The following is a 17,658-nucleotide window of genomic DNA, read 5'->3' as shown; positions in this document are numbered from 1 at the left end:
ACACACACACACACACACACACACACACACACACACACACACACACTTTCTATGCTGAGGTGCAGACATTAACCTCAGCTAATTCTGTGTGCCAGAGAGAAACTGAAGCTGCATAATGCTTATCTCTTCACACTTCAGCACACAGGGAAATTCAGTTTTGTGTGTGTTTGTCTCTGTGTGTTTTTTGTGTTTATGAACACATCTGTGAACGTGACTACATTAGCTAAACTTAGCAACACTGTATCAAACCATAATAATGTGATCCCGGCTTAGTTTAGAGTGACAATCCCATTTCACCCAGGCTTCGCACCTTTGGTGAAATTTCAACACCTTGCTCAAACTCAAACATATTCACGCTCTGTTGAGTTGAAACTTCCCCATGAGAGTGTGTCTGAGAGATAGAGGGGCAGAATAAAGTAAGGGTTTGTCTGATGTCAGATGAGAAAACAATACACACATGCTGACATTTTAATGTTGCACATTGTCTGACAAGCAGAACAAGGAATCCAGTTTATTCTTTTTGATGCCAAATGTGAGAACCAAAGGCAATAGATCTGTCCAAAGCACATGCCTTCCCCAGTTTGTTGCATGGTTGTTTGAAGAACCTCTTCAGATCATTTCCAACGAAGCAAGTGTGTTGGAAAGTGGACTTGTTGTGATTCCCAGATGGCAGACAGCTCATTGTCTGCTGCTACATGCATAGAGCGACATTTTAGGATAGAGCTTTCATAAGCTGGTCATTATGGTGAAACCCAAGAGCAGATGGCTCCCCTAAAGCCCTGCCTGGAATTTGTTACTACCACCACTATGACATATTGTCTGTAATATTTTTCATGCATTACTTTGCTAGGTAATGACCCCAGGGTTTGGAAAAGCAAAAGAGATGATATGAATCTTCACTTAAAAAGCAATATGCTGCAATTAATTCAAGTAGTGAATGTGGTAGTGGTTATTATCCAGGCAATCTGCTAAAAAAAGGCCCTGTGTACTTGTCAACTAAAACTGAATGTGAAAGAAAAGTTAAGAAGAAATACATGTGTGATAAAATTGGAAACAACTCTGGATTATGTATGTTTTTTTTGTGATTTGCAACTTTGAAACACTATAATTTGCAACAAAAAGAGATGTGCTCAGGCATAGCATCCCAGGTGTACTTATAGGTATTGCTGTGCAACTAAATTGTTCCCCAGCCAAGAAACAGGAAAGCACCTGAATTATATGACTCAATATAGCTTGAACAAAGCTCACGTCTGCCAGGTAAGCAATTGGATCAAACCGAATGGTGCATATGAGGATTCCCTATTTATTTAATGGACATTTCACGGAAACATATTTATTTGTCATCAGAGAAACATTATACAAGAAATGTGCTTATCAATAGTCTTCCCTTATATAGATTTTCTCTAAGGCTATCTTCAGATGGTGCAATAGCTTATCAAACAATAATGAAACATTCACCATCCATCCTAATCACTTAATTAATCCTTAAACCTAGGCCATACCTCCATATTTTACAGCCCTTAATGGCCATATATATCTATTCCTGCCCTTTCTGTAGCTCCATCTCTCTCTTCGATATTGACTGAGCCAAAGCTAAGATATGGATGGTATTGGGTAAAACAATGTCTGGCCAAAATGTTACTGATTTGGACAATAGGTATTCACCAAAGTTTATCTCATTGGCAATAAAATGATTTTGATAATGATGAAAAGAACATGCATGCCTGTGAAGAACCAATGAAGATAACGTGAGGAGAAATTACATGTTTCTGTCTGCATGCATGAGTGTGGAGACTGTGTCAAAATAATTAAAGTGTTAGTTTATGTATATTTTGAGGGGTTAATGTTAATCTCTAAAAATAACAGTAACCACAGCACTGCTAGCAGTCTAGCTACTTTTCTGTAGTCCTTGTTTGATGTTCAAAATAAAGGAGATTAAACATGTAACAAATTATGAAGACAACACAATAGAGTGGAAACTGGTTATCCTATTGCCTTTATTGTCAATTATAGTAGATATAACAATATTTAAGAGTTAAAAAAAGAAAGATGAGGATATATTGGTCAACAGGCTATTCTTTTTTTAAAACATGAAGACACAAAATAGGGATCACTCAAATATAAACAGCAATGTCTCAATGTTTTTGCTGACTTCTATGTACAGGATTAAATACACAGATCAATCTTTGTATTTAATCCTGATACATCCTGTATCCTAGGATGAAGAAAACTCTGTAGCACCTAAAGGCTCTAGGAGGTTTTCTTTTTATTTGCCTATATAAACCCTAAGAATACATGTTCAAAAAAGAGCATGGGATCAGTTCCCGCTTACTGTTTGTGCTTAGTTGGCCTGCAGTCAATAGCCTACAGTTAAAAGATGCTATTGGGACAGCTTTAACACATAGTCAAATTAAAAAAGATGATTGTATGTCAAGACTCTGCACTAATATATGTGCAGTCATCTCATAGTAAAAAGGGCCTAGTAAATGAAAATATTTTGATTAAAATATGAATAATTTAGTTAAATTAATGTGGACATCAGAATAATTTAAGTAATGGGTTCTCATGAGCAAAGGAGGTGCTGAGACAGTGATGGAAAATGTTTCTTTCCATGTTTTTGTGAAGCATTTTTGAGGTGCCATACATGCTCCGTACAAAGAGTAACACTTTTCCCCTCCAGTTTGAACTTGTCCACACTCCAGCACTGTAAGTGGCGGAAATGCACCTTAACGTGTGTTGCCATTTAATGTAAAGAAGAACAAGAAGAAGTATTTGTCCCTGTTCGTGCCACCATGGCACCAGTTTGGTTGGCAAATTAGCTATGGTAGTGAAGGTAATGTTGACACAGAAACACTGGGAACGTTTTTGTAACACCATTTTGCCGAGGGAGAGGGAATGTTTTGGAGACAAAGGGATACAACCCTCCCAGAGTAAGTCTGAATCAGAGGAATGGCCGAGTGGGCGACCTTAAAACATTAGATAGCATGTGTGACTATGCTAACAACGTATATATGTATGCTAACATACAACGTTAGCGTTGCTGTTTTCCAGGGTGCTGGGGAAAGTTAAATTCTGTTATCAATAATATTTTTCAGTTTCGACAACATTTAAAACATTGGCTAAAGTTGAAGTAAGTTTGGACTTCTGAGGATATCTGTCACCCATTGCCATCATTTTGGTATCTAACTCATTTCAGGTCAGATTGGTGAAGCTGAGGACGAGGTCTGGGGACTCTACAATGCCATAACATAACGTGGATGAATACAACACTACAAACTGTAAGTTATTTTTTCATGTTGGCCGCTGTGCCGTTGCTTGACCTATGGCTGTTTGGTGTTGTCTCGCATTGCCACACCTATCTCCACAGAGCTGCATGTTTGGTGTGACCTGTGTATCTGTCGAAGTTGCATTTAATCTGCTGAAGAGTTCGTTGTAATGAGACCTTGGCCACAGAACACGTTTACTGCTGTGTCATTATTCAAAATACTGGCTTTGTATTATTTTGCACGCCTGAGTTGGCTACCTTGCCGTCCCTTAACGCTTGGGACTTTCTCTCTGTGACAGATTCATGTAACTTAACCCTGTTAAACACAATGGAGTTTATTGGTGTTTGGGTAGGCCTAGTACTAGGAAGCAAATTCAAATGTTTACAGTATTTATATATTAGTTTTATTTTATTAACACATTAGACTTGCAAGGGTTTGTGAGTGTGACATTGTTTTATTTAATTTGACCCTCACTTGTCGTCTTTTAGTCGTTCTGCCAAGAAATATGACTTTATACTTTGCCCCTTCTGATCTCACTTACCTTAATAAATATGATATGTGTATACGTTTTAGGCATATTATGTGTACTACTGTGGGCATTTGCTGGTCATCAGAAAGTTGATTGCCCAACACATATTGATATTGCATGTGCACATAATACTTTTTGCTATCATCAAGATTTATCATGAATAATTAAGGCTTCTCTTTTACTACAGTCTAATAGAAATACTTACATGTGTTTGTAGTACAATACATAGTGTAGCCTAAACGGTGAAGCTCTGTTCATCTTTTCTATAGCCATATGATATAATGAAAAAGTCTCATGGAATGGGACAGTAAGGAGGACTTTTATTTTACATTTTACAGTAGGTAGCTAAATAGTCATTCTTAAAGTAACTTTGTGTGATTTGTTTAATGTTTTGTTTTAAAATTAACTAAAACTTCTTTGTTTTGTGGTGGGTTGCAACCATAAAATGACCTCAAACTTAATCGCAATTCATTATTTATTCGGCAAGTAACATTTCCATCAGCGTTTATTGCATAAGTTGTATATCGATCAAGATAAAATTTGATGAGACCGAACGTATTTACTTTGAGTCGATAATCATGAAATTCCACTGAATTTTACTGTTTCCATAAGGCATTTTTCATTCAATATCACTTAATTTGGATAAAAATGTGTGGATGGAAACATAGCTAGTGTTGTCCTTGATAGAGAATGGAATTCATATAAATAACTCTGTAGACTCTCAGCTTTGTATTGGCATGTTTGAGTTATTTTGGCTAATCTGTCATTAGTAGACCTAAATGCTTGGGATTTTCTCTCTGTGACAGATTTATAGAACTAATTAAAAACACATTGTTCACACAGGTGATTTGGGTAATATGGGAAGCAACTGGATGTATTGTCTAATATTTTGTTTTATAATTTTTGTCAGTTAGTCTAAGTATTTACATTGGGGTTTGGTCATAGAAGACATCTTTATAATAATATATATATATATATATATATATATATATATATATATATATATATATATTATATATATATATTTACTGTTGTTTCAGTACCATGGACAATACATTAACATTGCAAGGAATGATTTAGTTTAATCAAGGTTAGGATAAATAACTTTGCTTCTGTTTTACTTTGATGTGATAGTTAAAATCAATTTTGTTTACATTCTAAATTATTGGTAGTAAAAGGGCAACATGGGTAAATTATTTGTAATCAGTCATAAAACATAGTATTGTATATTTAATGGCCGACCAAAGAGAAGATTTAGTCTAAAGTGTGTGGGTGTGTGTGTGTGTGTGTGTGTGTGTGTGTGTGTGTGTGTGTGTGTGTGTGCACTCTCACTCACATGTTTGAAGTGGATGTGGACACGGGAACTAATGGTGACTTATTAACATCATAATTCAGCCAGGCAGGACAACTAATCACTGAGACCTCAGATAGACCAGCCACAGGGGTGATGGATGAAGCCTGTGTGTGTATGTATGTTTCTGTGTGTACGCATTGGTGTGTGTGTGTCCGTGTGCGTTAGTGATAGATGGGTAGTGTGTGGGTCCTTTCACACTGAGATTTCTCCCAATCAGTCTTAATGATTACGCTCCATTGATGAGGTGCATTGATGAGAATGGGATTGTGGGTGTAGGGTGTGGCAACAAAACCAACCAATATTCTTTCTACTTCAGGATTTGAAGAAGGTAAATTTAAGACTAAACAACAAATCACTCAGTGTCTGTTGCATGTGGGCTACTGATTAGTAGTTCTGTGTTTTTGTATATGGTGGGTCTGCTGTCTGGCTTTAGCTCATGGAGGGCTGGGCTGAGGCCGTTTATCACAAGTAATTCTATGGAGAAGAGTGTGTGGAAGTCCCTTCTGTCTATTCCTCCTCTGTCTGTGTCTCCATCCATCTCTCGCCCTCCTCCCTCGACGATGCCACTCATCCGTCTCTGGCCCAGTCAGGGCTGTTTACACTCATTTAGCTCCAACAGAGGTGCAGCCCGGGCAGGCTTTGAGGTATTTATAGGCTGCAAGTGAATAAGAGAGTAAACAGGACTTAGAAATAATAAAATAAAATTGTGTTGACATTATTTTTGGATTATTATTTAGGGGAATGGCATATGACTGGCAAAAAACTATTTTCATTAATTTATTTTGGAGTCAGAAACCTTGGCAGTGACCAAGAGCTGCAGATAGGCAAAAATGAGATGATGGCTGCTGCTCTCTAAAGCTTGCAGTTATTGTAATCAATGCAAGCAATGAAATTACACTGCAGAGATGATTTAGCACATGTCTGATAAGAGTTATTCTTAATATGGACATTTCCCCACCCTTCCTCTTTCCCTCTCTCCATCCCTTAGCAAGCAGTGAGGGCCAGCGGAACAGAGGAAGAGACAAACTGAATTAGTGTTCTTTTCATCATCCGTGACCAGCGAGCCGTCTGATAACCCTGATCTCATTATGAACGCTAATTGTTAAGTTCTCCCTCCTCTCATCCTCTGTTCCTCACCATACACACATTTAGAACTAAAGGCCCATATCAGGGAGAGGAAGCTTCTCTCTCTATTTCTGTGTGTGTCTAAGTATTTGCTTCCTGCCTGCTAATGGCACCAACTTAAGGGAGAGGTCCTATATCCACTTTTAGCATAATCATTCGGAGCATGGGCAGCAGCATGAGAGATTTATAGTCTGCTGAATGCAGTCTGGCAAATCTTACAGCTTTCACATTTCAACCTCTTAGCGGTCTGTTTTCCCTAACCATCTCCATTCTGCCACTCCCCGCCTCTCCCCACCTTCCTCTCTTTTCCCCCATTTTTGCAGACACTGTGTGCGTGTTTGAGTATACATCCCTATGTGTGTAATTGCATATGTGGCTATTTATTTCTAGCTATATGAATATGTCTTCATTTTTACTTGGTTTATTTAGTATCTCTTGTCTATTACTCTTTCTCGAACAAGAGCAAAGCCAAATTTCCTCCAGTTTCATGGTAATACCAAAAATACTTTAGGATAAACAACACATCTAGTGTCATTGGTTCAACTGGCTGAAGCCCTGAATATGGGACAAGAGAGCATAGGCCATGTTTTGATTATTGGTTTCCTCTAAGTTCCTGCTGTGAGTAATGACCACGCCTTTTAATGGAGGTCTTGCCAGTGTTCTGCTATTAATTAAAGCTTGATTGGAAGAATAAATTAATCTAGCTGTGGTCTGCCCGATCAATAACCCATATGAGGGCTCCATTAAGCACCAAGGGCTGAGCGCTCTGCATGTGATATGTGTGTGTTGAAGGAGTTAGGGGAGTCAAATGGGCCACTTATATTGCAAGTGATTTTCACCTCCATTAATCATAACAACCTCATCAAATTATGGGAGGTGTGTGTGTGTGTGTGTGTGTGAGAGAGTGATTGTCCAACTATGCATGTCTTTTCAATGCAGCAGTATCTTGTAATTTTATTTTTTAACTGTCTTGAATTGATTTTGGAGTTCTTTGTATAGGTCATTGAACAGAGGCTATTTCACACTCATAAGTCAGGGGAATCTGACACGTTTCACTTGAGTCTGTGAAAACCTCTGCTATGAAACAAAGGCAAATGGCATTTGGACATAAAGTTTTACGCAAATGAAATGCTAATCCAGAGTCAGTTTAACTTGCAGGCCAAACTTTGGCATTGTAATTTTGCTGAGCAGCTTCATAAAGTTGGCAAATATAATATTTACTAGTGCTGAATTCTCAAACACAGGTGAGAAGAGTTAGCCCATATTTAAAAAGATATGATTTGCAGGCTTTGATGTTCCTGGCATCCTCTCAGATTGAAAACCTATCAATACAGACCCGTTTTTGAAATATAATTAGGTGTTCCCATGTTGTAAAATGAATTAGACTTACGCAATGAGAGAGTGTGTGGAATAGTTTTTTGCAAGATTGGTGTATTAAAGCAAATGCATGTTTGCATTTTAATTAGGCATGTGTATTACATGTTCATACACGATTACATTGTCAGTCCCCCAAGTGCAATCACCCATTTACAATTTGAGTTTCAGGAAAAGCCATGTTTAAGAACATTCTTTTTTCTTTGAAAGGTTAATCTGCTTCTTCTATCTTCTGCATTATCTTGGCATTTTGGCCCGAGGATGGCAAGTAGTGTCCAACATGGAAATTGTTCATCCTCATTAACCTTCATGGTGATCCACTGACCCACTAGATTGTTTTAGGTCCAAGTTAACATTGTGGCCTTATTTTGGTACTAGAGCAAAGGTCAGTTTATTGTACGTAAACAAGTTATTACTTGTTTATTGCGAAGGCCATTCATTTAAAATGAAATAACTTATTTCACCAGTCAATTGTTAAACGACAAAAGAAGAATCACTGAATGGCAGAAGGGTAATTCACAACAAAAGTGAATGCAATTGAACACAGCATTAAGTCCCGTTGGTGTTGTTTTTCTGACAACTCCAACTACAGCTGTGGCCATAGTGCAGCTAGTCTTCTCGGTGTCTTTAGCTGCAGGCTGTTGTACGTCCCAGTGTTGGAAGCCTTTCTAGTGAAATACAGTCGCACTTTACACTGTTTAGCTGTCAGCATTTTAACCATGTTACAAAGAGCTAAGGCAACCTGGGCTCGTTGAACAACAAAATGGCTTCTAAGGGCTAGCCTAATAATGGTAATGGCCTCCTCTTCTTGCTTGTTGCGTTTAATGTGAGAATGAGACCTGAGCTGGCCTGGATGAGTGTAAACTTTCCTACCTAAGAAGGGTTGTGCTGTGTTAAACTGACTCATTCTAGCTTTTGGTGTCTCCTTCGTCGAGACGGCCTGCCATTGTGATGTGCCGCTCCATCGTTTCTGGCGTTGCAGTCTGCATCTGCCTGCTCGTTGGTGTATTTTACAATTTTTTTTTATGAAAACATTTCTTCAATCATAAACAGTCTTTCTCTCAAATGGTGTTTTCTGCGTGGAAGCGTGGCTCTTCAGTGTTGCTTCCGTCTTCCTCCTTCCGGAATCTATCTCAATCTGAATCTGCTCCACAAGTCTTCCACACAACCTGCAGCTGCCCAGGTTAAATCAGTCTCCACAAACACACCACCCTCATGTGTGACCTGTCAGTTCTGACCCTATTGGTGCTAACTACATTCACTGAAAGACCATAACACCGTGTTTAAGCCAGCTACTATCTAACGTTACCTGCTAACTGCGTTAGCGTCTCGTGCAGTTATACTTTGCAACTGCCTAGCTAGCAGTGCTTACCTAGCTACTGTGCATGTGCGACTCCTAAGAAAGATTGAACAGAAGTGAGATGTCACACTTGATAGCTAAAACAGAGCTCAACACACAGGGTGAAAAGACGAGCTGCAGCAATGTGCAGTACATCAAAAATACACACAATACACAATAGTACAATTAAATTAAACCATGCAAACCTATTCTGGTACAGCCTCTAAATACAATTGGGAAAATGAGCACAATATGAGAACTTTAACATATTAAGGTGAATCAACAACTGTTCAGGCTTCTTGGCAAACGTTACGGACAGATTTGTTTTCCATTTCCATTTTGGTGTAGTGTAAGGAGGTAGGGACTGAATTCAATACTAACCTAATCTCAATTAGCATTGTTTTTGTTATTATGAAATGAACAAACTAGGGTTATGCAGTTATTTGAATTTTGGCTCGGCTAACAATCACAAAAACAATGTAATCAAGAAAAATGATTATTTTGCACATTGCGTTTTGCAAGTAAACTTTTATTTTGTCTTGTGTTCTGAATGACTCATGCACTTTCGCCACTCCTGAAGGCTAAACTCACTCAGCCAATAGGCAGGCACATCCTGTTTGTGGTATCTGGTGGCCTTTAAAAATCAGCGTGAGCAAAGATGGCAGAGCAAGAGAAGCAGCATTTGTTTAAGAAAGGAGGGATTGCATGGAGGAGAGAAAATTCTGTTGTATTTGAGGAATCCAACGTGGAGCAGAACCGTATGTGTAAGATTTTCTACATGATGGTGTCTGCACCAGTGAGTAATCGTGTTAAATAATCGTAATTTTAATTTTGACCCAAATGTTTTTTCCATAATCGAGCAGCACTAGAACTAACCATAACTTGTGTATATATAACAACTGTTTATCATGTATTTTTTCTTCAAAACTTGAAAAATAAAGGTCTCTGGACAGTTCTAACTCTCTAACAATGCATGCTGGCAGGGATGCACCAAATGTTTGGCAACCAAAATTATTTGGCCCAAAATAGCAAACAAAGCACTTTTGGTGTTCGGTTGAATAAATGAAAAGGCAGAACAAATTTTACCGAACAATTAGGTTTTTGATGACGTGATCAAATATCAACCAGCAGGGAAAGGTGAAAGGTGTGCACCCTTTATAAATGCCTCAAATATGTCAGCAGTGTGGATGTTAGTGAGGGCTAGACTAGGACTGCAAAAACTTTACTGTTTGGCTGAGTTCGGTTTCCAAGCTTGACCCCAGGTAGGTCTGTCAAAACACGAACGGAGACTTCTCTCTTTTGATACATTATTGAATTAATTATAGGACTTACAGGTCTCAAGGATGCACACACGCAATCATAACTGTCTAATTATCCTCTGAACAGCAGCATAATGTTTGACATTAGACACACACACACACACACACACACACACACACACACACACACACACACACCATGTAGGTCTCATTTGGATATGCATTGGACTGTTTCAGCATGAGAGCTCGCACAGATTGGGACATGTCAGACCCCCAGAAGTACAAACTCCAAGCAAACAGCAGTAGTTGCTTGTGAATGAACTCTTTCTTATTGAATTTTGCAGTGCTTGTTAGTCTGCTAAATTGTTTTTTTACTCCTTTTTAATGATTCATTTGTTGTTTGAGATGTTTTCCTCGTAGCCCAAAAAGACTAATAACCAAAATCCCTGCTCTAATTTCATTTTAGCATTTTAAATATGCCTCACACTGTTTCCTGATGCAAATAGAGAAGTTCCCCTCTCTCTATTCTTTTCCTTTGCTCCACATTGAATTCCAACCAATAAACCCAAGTCCATCTTGGGCCTTGCATAAATGAATTTCTGACATAAAGACGTCTAAAAACCTATTCTTCCTCTAATGTTTTCCCATTTTGCTTTCCATTTTACTCCCTGTCTTTCTATTGTGTGAATGTGTGTGTCGGTGTGAACATCTACTTGCTGTTGTGTGGGATCCCACGGTTTAATGGAAAAGCTTGCTTGGTTTCCTCTACCTTATTATTTGATAGACCAGATGAGAAATAGATTTATGATTCCGATTAATAATGTTAGCCAGAGTTCATTGTTTCCGCCAGTCAGCCAAACAACTTCATATCAGTCCCACTAATGCATTTGAAACACCAGTGCTGTATGTTTAATAATATCGCTGTTAGAAAACCCATTTGTTCTCATTTGAGCAGCAAGTCTCATTTGGTTCGATGTAGTAGCTCTCCACCTCACCAATCCTGCAGAGACTATTGGGAATACCAGGCAAATGAAGGATAGAAATAGCAATATATCTGCTATCGCCTTGCACAGCTCCAAGAGGCTTTGTGGTAATATTAAAATAAAATATATTGAAAGAGTTAGGATTTTATGGAAAAAAGATTCAAACTAATTTTACTCCCAGTATGCACAATTTATCCACGTGTTCCAACTTTTTACTAATGTATGTGTGTGTACATTTGTGAGTTGAGACTAGGGTTGTGTATTCAGTTTCTCATTTGCAGGGTCAGAGTTATATAATACGTCTGACTGTAGTTAGCCCAAAGTTTTTCTTGTTGAGGTCACATGCTTTGGGAGACGGCAGGCCCCAGCTACAACTGTGAACAGGGGTGTACTCTAACAATAAATGAATGTGGCAGCAAAGGAGCTAATCGGCCAAACAGCGCTGGTCACAACGGGACACCCTTAGTCATCAAGCTGCAGCAAATTAATTACCACAATCATCTTCCTACGGCAAATTAATTATCACAATCAATCACCACAAATTAAACTGGGCCTTAAAATAGCCCCGCAGTCAACTGGCAATCAGCACCTCTGGCCTGCACCTAGGGCGGGACAAAGACATGCAAGCAAATGCAGTGTGCCTTCACAACTTGGAATAAAAACATGAAGAGGTATATATAGTACATAATACATATCAATATATACATACACATACCAAATCATAAACACACTCACACCTACAGATCTAATAGGAAGCAAATTCCATCTCAGCCCACTTGATTAGAGCTTCAGAGGAAAGAAGGGACAAAGGTGTGGGGGTGGATTAGGAAAGGAGATTGGAAAAACAATGTTTAATTGAGAAAATGAAATGAAAGAGGGTGATCACAGGGAGTATACTGACATCAGTTCAACTTGAAAGTCTGCACCCTTAAAAGCAGTAAAACTAAGTGAAAATCGTGAAATATAAAAACAACTTAAATTGCACTTCTGATTAGGGCTAGGCGATTTATTGATGTTATATCGATATTGTGATATGAGACCAAAGAGATCACACACTAGATTGCACAGTTTTAGGAGCCAGTGAACTGAAAAGCAGCACAAACAAGTAAATAGCAGCAAGCAGTCTCAATTAATGATATCTACACTGACAGCTCATGCTGGCAAATGATGCGAGCAGAGATGCTAGAAAAAAAACTATTTCAGTATTGCAGGTTGACAAGACTTTTAAAGTGCTGCTGCTGGTTAAAATCTAAATAGATTTTGTATAAAGTAATATCGTAAAATGGTAAATGTTGTCATTTCCTGGTTTTAAAGGCTACATTACAGTAGTGATGTCATTTTCTTAACTAACCAGACTGTTCTAACTGTAGGCCTTTAGCCACATAGTCATTATATCCACAATACTGATGATTATTATTTATCTAATTTTATTCTATTTCTTTATCTAATATTTTGTAAAAGCACTGAATGTCAAACTTATAATATTGTTGCAATGTCGACATCGAGGTATTTGGTAACAATATTGTGATATCTGATTTTCTTCATATTGCCCAGCACTACTTCTTATAATTAATTAGTGATCCATTTTAGCAGTTGAAACAGGTTGTATCAGTACAGGGCTTCAGAGCTCTAGGCGATATGTGGTGGGAGAGTTAAACTTGCAGGGAAAATGTTTTCATGGGACGTACTGTGAAGTATGTGTGTTTTCTGCCTCCAACTGTCTCTGGTAGTCCAAGTCCAAGTTTTTTTTTCAATGTATTGTATATTTTCTGTCAACAGTGTATATTTGTCTATATGTATGTATGTATGTATGTATGTATGTATGTATATGTGTGTATATGTGTGTACAGTTTTAGGAGCCAGTGAACCGCAAAACAGCACAAACAGGTAAATAGCAGCAGTCTCAATTAATAATATTTACACTGACAGCTCATGCTGGCATGTGATGCGAGCAGAGATGCTTTTGGTGAAAAAAAACTATTTCAGTATTGAAATAGTAAAGTGCTGCTGCTGGTTAAAAACTCAATTTTAAATTTGTGTTTTGATCAATGTAGGAATACAGAAAGACCGTGCAAATTCTGTACAAACCTTCTTGTAACAGAAATTTCAAATTGATATTTCTCTCTCTCTCCCTCCTGGATTCTAGAAAATATTAATGGAAATTGTTAAAGCAACACCGTAATGAAGGCTATAGTTTCCTAATGCAGAGCCGTCTTACATATATTAAGATTTTGTTACTAACGTCGATATTATTTGTTTTTTGACTAACAGCACACTTTGCAGTCATATTTTTGGATATAAACATGAAAAGATGATAAGGACATTCTTTTTTTCTTGGTCACTGAACACTGTATTTGGTCAGAATTTGTCTTTGTTTTCTATATTCAAGAGTTGAGAGAAAACTCTATAAGGCTCAATAACAAGTTTTTTTCTGAATTTCTTTGCAGTGCTTTATCATATAATTTGTACAGATTTGTATTTAAAAAAAACAGTGTTAGTCTGGGACTGAGTAGTTGAAGTAAGTGAGAGGGAGAGTCTCTGTGTTATCATCACCAGTATTAGAAAAAAAAATAACTACACCAGGGCTGCATCAATAATACAAAAGAGAGACAAACTACTGGCTATCAAATGGTAGGTGGAGATTTGGTGCATATTGTGTTTTAATATGTCATATATGATTCCCTTGAATTTACTGATCTTGTGTGTTACACCATATTGAAAGAATGAAAGAAGGAATCCTTCTGTGATAAAGGAAACTAGACTATCATTCAGTACTCTTTACAATCCCAAAAGCTGCCCATGGATGACTGTGTACAGGAGATCCGCCTCCATCCTGTCTAACCTCCTTTCTAGCCTAGCCCTTCGTTGTGTCTCCACCAGCTTCCCAATTTCTCTGTTTTCTCTGACTCTTTCTCACTGCATGATTTACAGCTCTCTCTTTTTGTGGCTGTCCCTCCTTTCTTTATCTGTGTCACTCCGTTTTTGTCCCTGTCATTCTCTGCATATCTGTCAGTCCTCTTTTCTTTCTGCTTGGCTCTGCTGATCTCTTGGAAACTGAGTAGACACTGTTCAGTTCCTGTGGGACCCGGGCTTAGCCATATTGTGTGACACCCTGATGGCGCCTAAAGGCAACTTAACGGACACACACGCAGACCCACACATGCACATGCGAGTAGACTTAATGCATTCACATTTAATTTTACCGGTGGTAAATGTAAGTGCAGTTTCAATGAAGTTCACTACACATGTGATTGTGTGCTATTTCGTGTTTTATGAAAACCTTTGGCACGCATGCATTTTCTGTGTGTGTCTGGGCATATGTGTGTCCAGGATTATAGGGAGTACTTCATTGTGTGTGGTGATCCCTTGATGGCCTTTAACCCTTATCTGGGCATGCTCCAATACCACAGTCTGATTGGTCTCAAACTGTCCTGACAGGAAATCCATCTGTGTGTGTGTGTGTGTGTGTGTGTGTGTGTGTGTGTGTGTGTGTGTGTGTGTGTGTGTGTGTTCAGAGAAGGATGCATCTGGATGACAGCTAAATTGAATACCAGGGCCAACAAGGCCACAGGATCACAATGAGAGAGATGAGGACAACACTGTGCAGAGAGCGACTGGGAGAGAGATGCTGGCATTCAGCCCAGGAATGATAGAGAGACAGTTGTTGATGTGTGTGTGTGTGCGTGTGTGTATTGATTGAGTTTTAATGTGGTCCCTGATGAGGAGTCACTGACATCAGGGGGAGGAGAAAAGAGGAAGGAAGGAGAGGAGGAGATAGGAAACAATGTCTTCTTCAAAGTGAGATAAAAAAGATCATGCACACTGCTCTGTCCATGGATCCTTTTTTAGCTTTTGTCCTGATGGCTTTTTCGATGCATCTGACACTCAACATTTTCATACAAGAGTGCAAAAGTGTGCTTTTTCTTTATTTGTCTTCTTCCAATTGTGGAAAGTGAAATGTAATTTATCTTTATTAATTTGAAGTCAAATGTACCTCATCACTTAATAGCATATTAGGATTGTATTAGGATTAGGATTGCTGTCAGGATTCTCCAAATCCTCAATTTGATTACATTTTTGAGTCTAAGGTTACGGTTCGATTCTCCATTTTTACTTTTTTTTTAAAGCACAAGTTGCTATGCCATTTTTAGACTAGACTTTTATGCAGTATAATATCTGACCTTTTTTCCAAGTGTACCACACTACATTGTCAAATTTGAAACATTTATTATCAACATAATGTCAAGTTCAACTTAAAAAAGGAAATGTAGTGTGCAGCAGGATATTTAAAAACTACAAACATGCACAAACCACACCAGATGCCAACAACATTGTAAACACAAAACAGGACACACCTCAGCACATCAATGGAGACACTCCTTCACACAAAAATAATGACACAATCCAATTGGACAATCCACAGGTCCATATGTCATAATGAACAATGACAGGAATAAATTAATAAATAAACATATAATATATAAGATCCAGTGAATTCAGGTTCCTTAAAGCCACAGGAATAAAAGAATCCCTGGCACATCTAGTTCTTAACATAGGTAGCCTTAAACCTTAACCTGAAGGGGAGCAGATCAAATTCCCCAAAGAGTGGGTGATCAAGGCAGTTTACAATCTGGCTAGCTTTACCCCTGACCCGTTTATCATATGTTGCGGCTAAGATAGCTGTCCCTCCACCACCTTAGACGCTGCGTTTACCAGCTTTGTTAGCTTTTGCTTGGTCATTGAAAGACACTGTACCACACCACAATACAAAATGTCAGGACTGGCTCAATAAAATACTATAGCAGTGTAATCTGCATATTTCACACTACGCCTATTCTCATACCTACTCCTACAGTCATTTGTGTATAAAATAAAAAGGAATGGTGAAAGAACTCAGCCCTGAGGAGAGCCCGTGGAAGATATGGCTTTAGATGATAAAACACCATTATCCCTAACACACTGTAACCTGTTCAACAGGAAATCCAGTATCCAGCCAATTAAGTTAGGGTTCAAGTTAGGAAGAGAAGTCGATAAAATTGAGCCTAGCATGAGTTTTTGAGGATTCCAGATATTGGTAAAGGGAATAGAACAATGTAAGTTTTGCATCTTCAACACCTCTGCCAGCACTATAAGCAAACTGGAGAGGGTCTAACTGTTCCTCCACCGACTTTAGTAACCCCGGTTTAACCAACCTCTCAAACGTTTTCATTTCCAATGAGGTGAGAGCTACAGGTCGAAAATTATTTAAGACCTTGGGGTTCTTACATTTAGCCATAGGAATGATTGTAGAATGTTTCCATATCTTTGGAACTGTATGCGTCTGGAGTGATTGAATGAAAATCACTTTAAAGATCTCACTTAACTGACCAGCACAAGACTTAAGTACTCGACCACTGATGTTGTCAGGGCCAGGACTTTTTCTAACCTTAGTTTGTTCAAATATTGATATGACCTTTTAGATACGTCAATATCAAAATCAGAAACAGAGGAATCACCGGCCAAATTCTCACTCATGTGACTGATTTTCGCGCTAAAATCACTGTTAGAAAATCTCATATAAAATCTATTTAATTCATTTTCTAGCTGCTAATCAGAACTAATTAACTAATTGATGTACTGGGTGAAACTGCTCAGCAATCTTTTACAGTTAATATAATTAAAATCACCAAAAAAGAAACACGGGGCATCAGGTGCGATAGATTGTAGTTTTTGAGCTACTGAAAAAATGACATCAGAAGTGGACTACTGTGAAATATTTGTGGGAATTCCCTAGGCAGATGAAATGGTCTAACAGAAACCGACAGCAGCTTGATGTCAGGTAAACAAATCCGTCTGGGCAAAGTGGCGCCTTTGCACCACTCGGTGTCTCGGTGAAAGCCATCACACAAGCGTCCCTGAACTCGGGCAAAGAGGTCACACATGTTTGCAGTTCATCAGTCTTATTCCTTAAGGACCGAACATTAGCCAGCAATATCGTTGCAAAGGAAGATATTTCTTTTTCATTAGTTACCTTAGTCGTTGCCAAACTCAGCCCCGTTTTCCTCTTTCGTGATTTGTTTACCAGGTGTAACCGGTAGGGATGTAACGATATCAAAATCTCACGGTACGATACAATTTCGATATTGACCTCACGGTACGATATTTATTGCGATATTGTGGAAAAGCTCACGGTATTGTTAAATAGCTCACTATAGTGTTTGTGATGATAATAGCAAAAAAATACAGACATTTTTTCTGCTTTTGCCAGTCAACAGGCAATTTATTGTTGTATTTATGGATCATGACAACATAAAACGCTCACACATAGTGCTTTTAAAGTGCAAGTTGTTTAAATCCTTTACCATCTACAGCAGGAAAGGGATGTAAATCACACGCTATGTATTCTGCGATGTACCTTGTGATTTCTTGAGCCCTTGCGCTGTTGTGTGG

General features: G+C 38.4%; 1 long non-coding RNA gene across 1 annotated transcript in view; it reads left to right on the top strand.

Moving 5' to 3' along the window:
* The first annotated feature begins 2,669 nt into the window (after window positions 1-2,669).
* Window positions 2,670-17,658, top strand: part of LOC116692807 (uncharacterized) — a 121,123-nt gene continuing 106,134 nt past the window's right edge. The window contains exons 1-2 of the long non-coding RNA XR_004332788.1: window positions 2,670-2,930; window positions 3,197-3,278. This is a non-coding gene — a long non-coding RNA (uncharacterized LOC116692807). The remainder of the gene's footprint in view (window positions 2,931-3,196; window positions 3,279-17,658) is intronic.

This window comes from Etheostoma spectabile, chromosome 7 (assembly GCF_008692095.1).
Source record: "Etheostoma spectabile isolate EspeVRDwgs_2016 chromosome 7, UIUC_Espe_1.0, whole genome shotgun sequence".
In the NCBI taxonomy this organism is placed as follows: Eukaryota; Metazoa; Chordata; class Actinopteri; order Perciformes; family Percidae; genus Etheostoma; species Etheostoma spectabile.
This window is presented reverse-complemented; position numbering and strand designations above follow the sequence as displayed.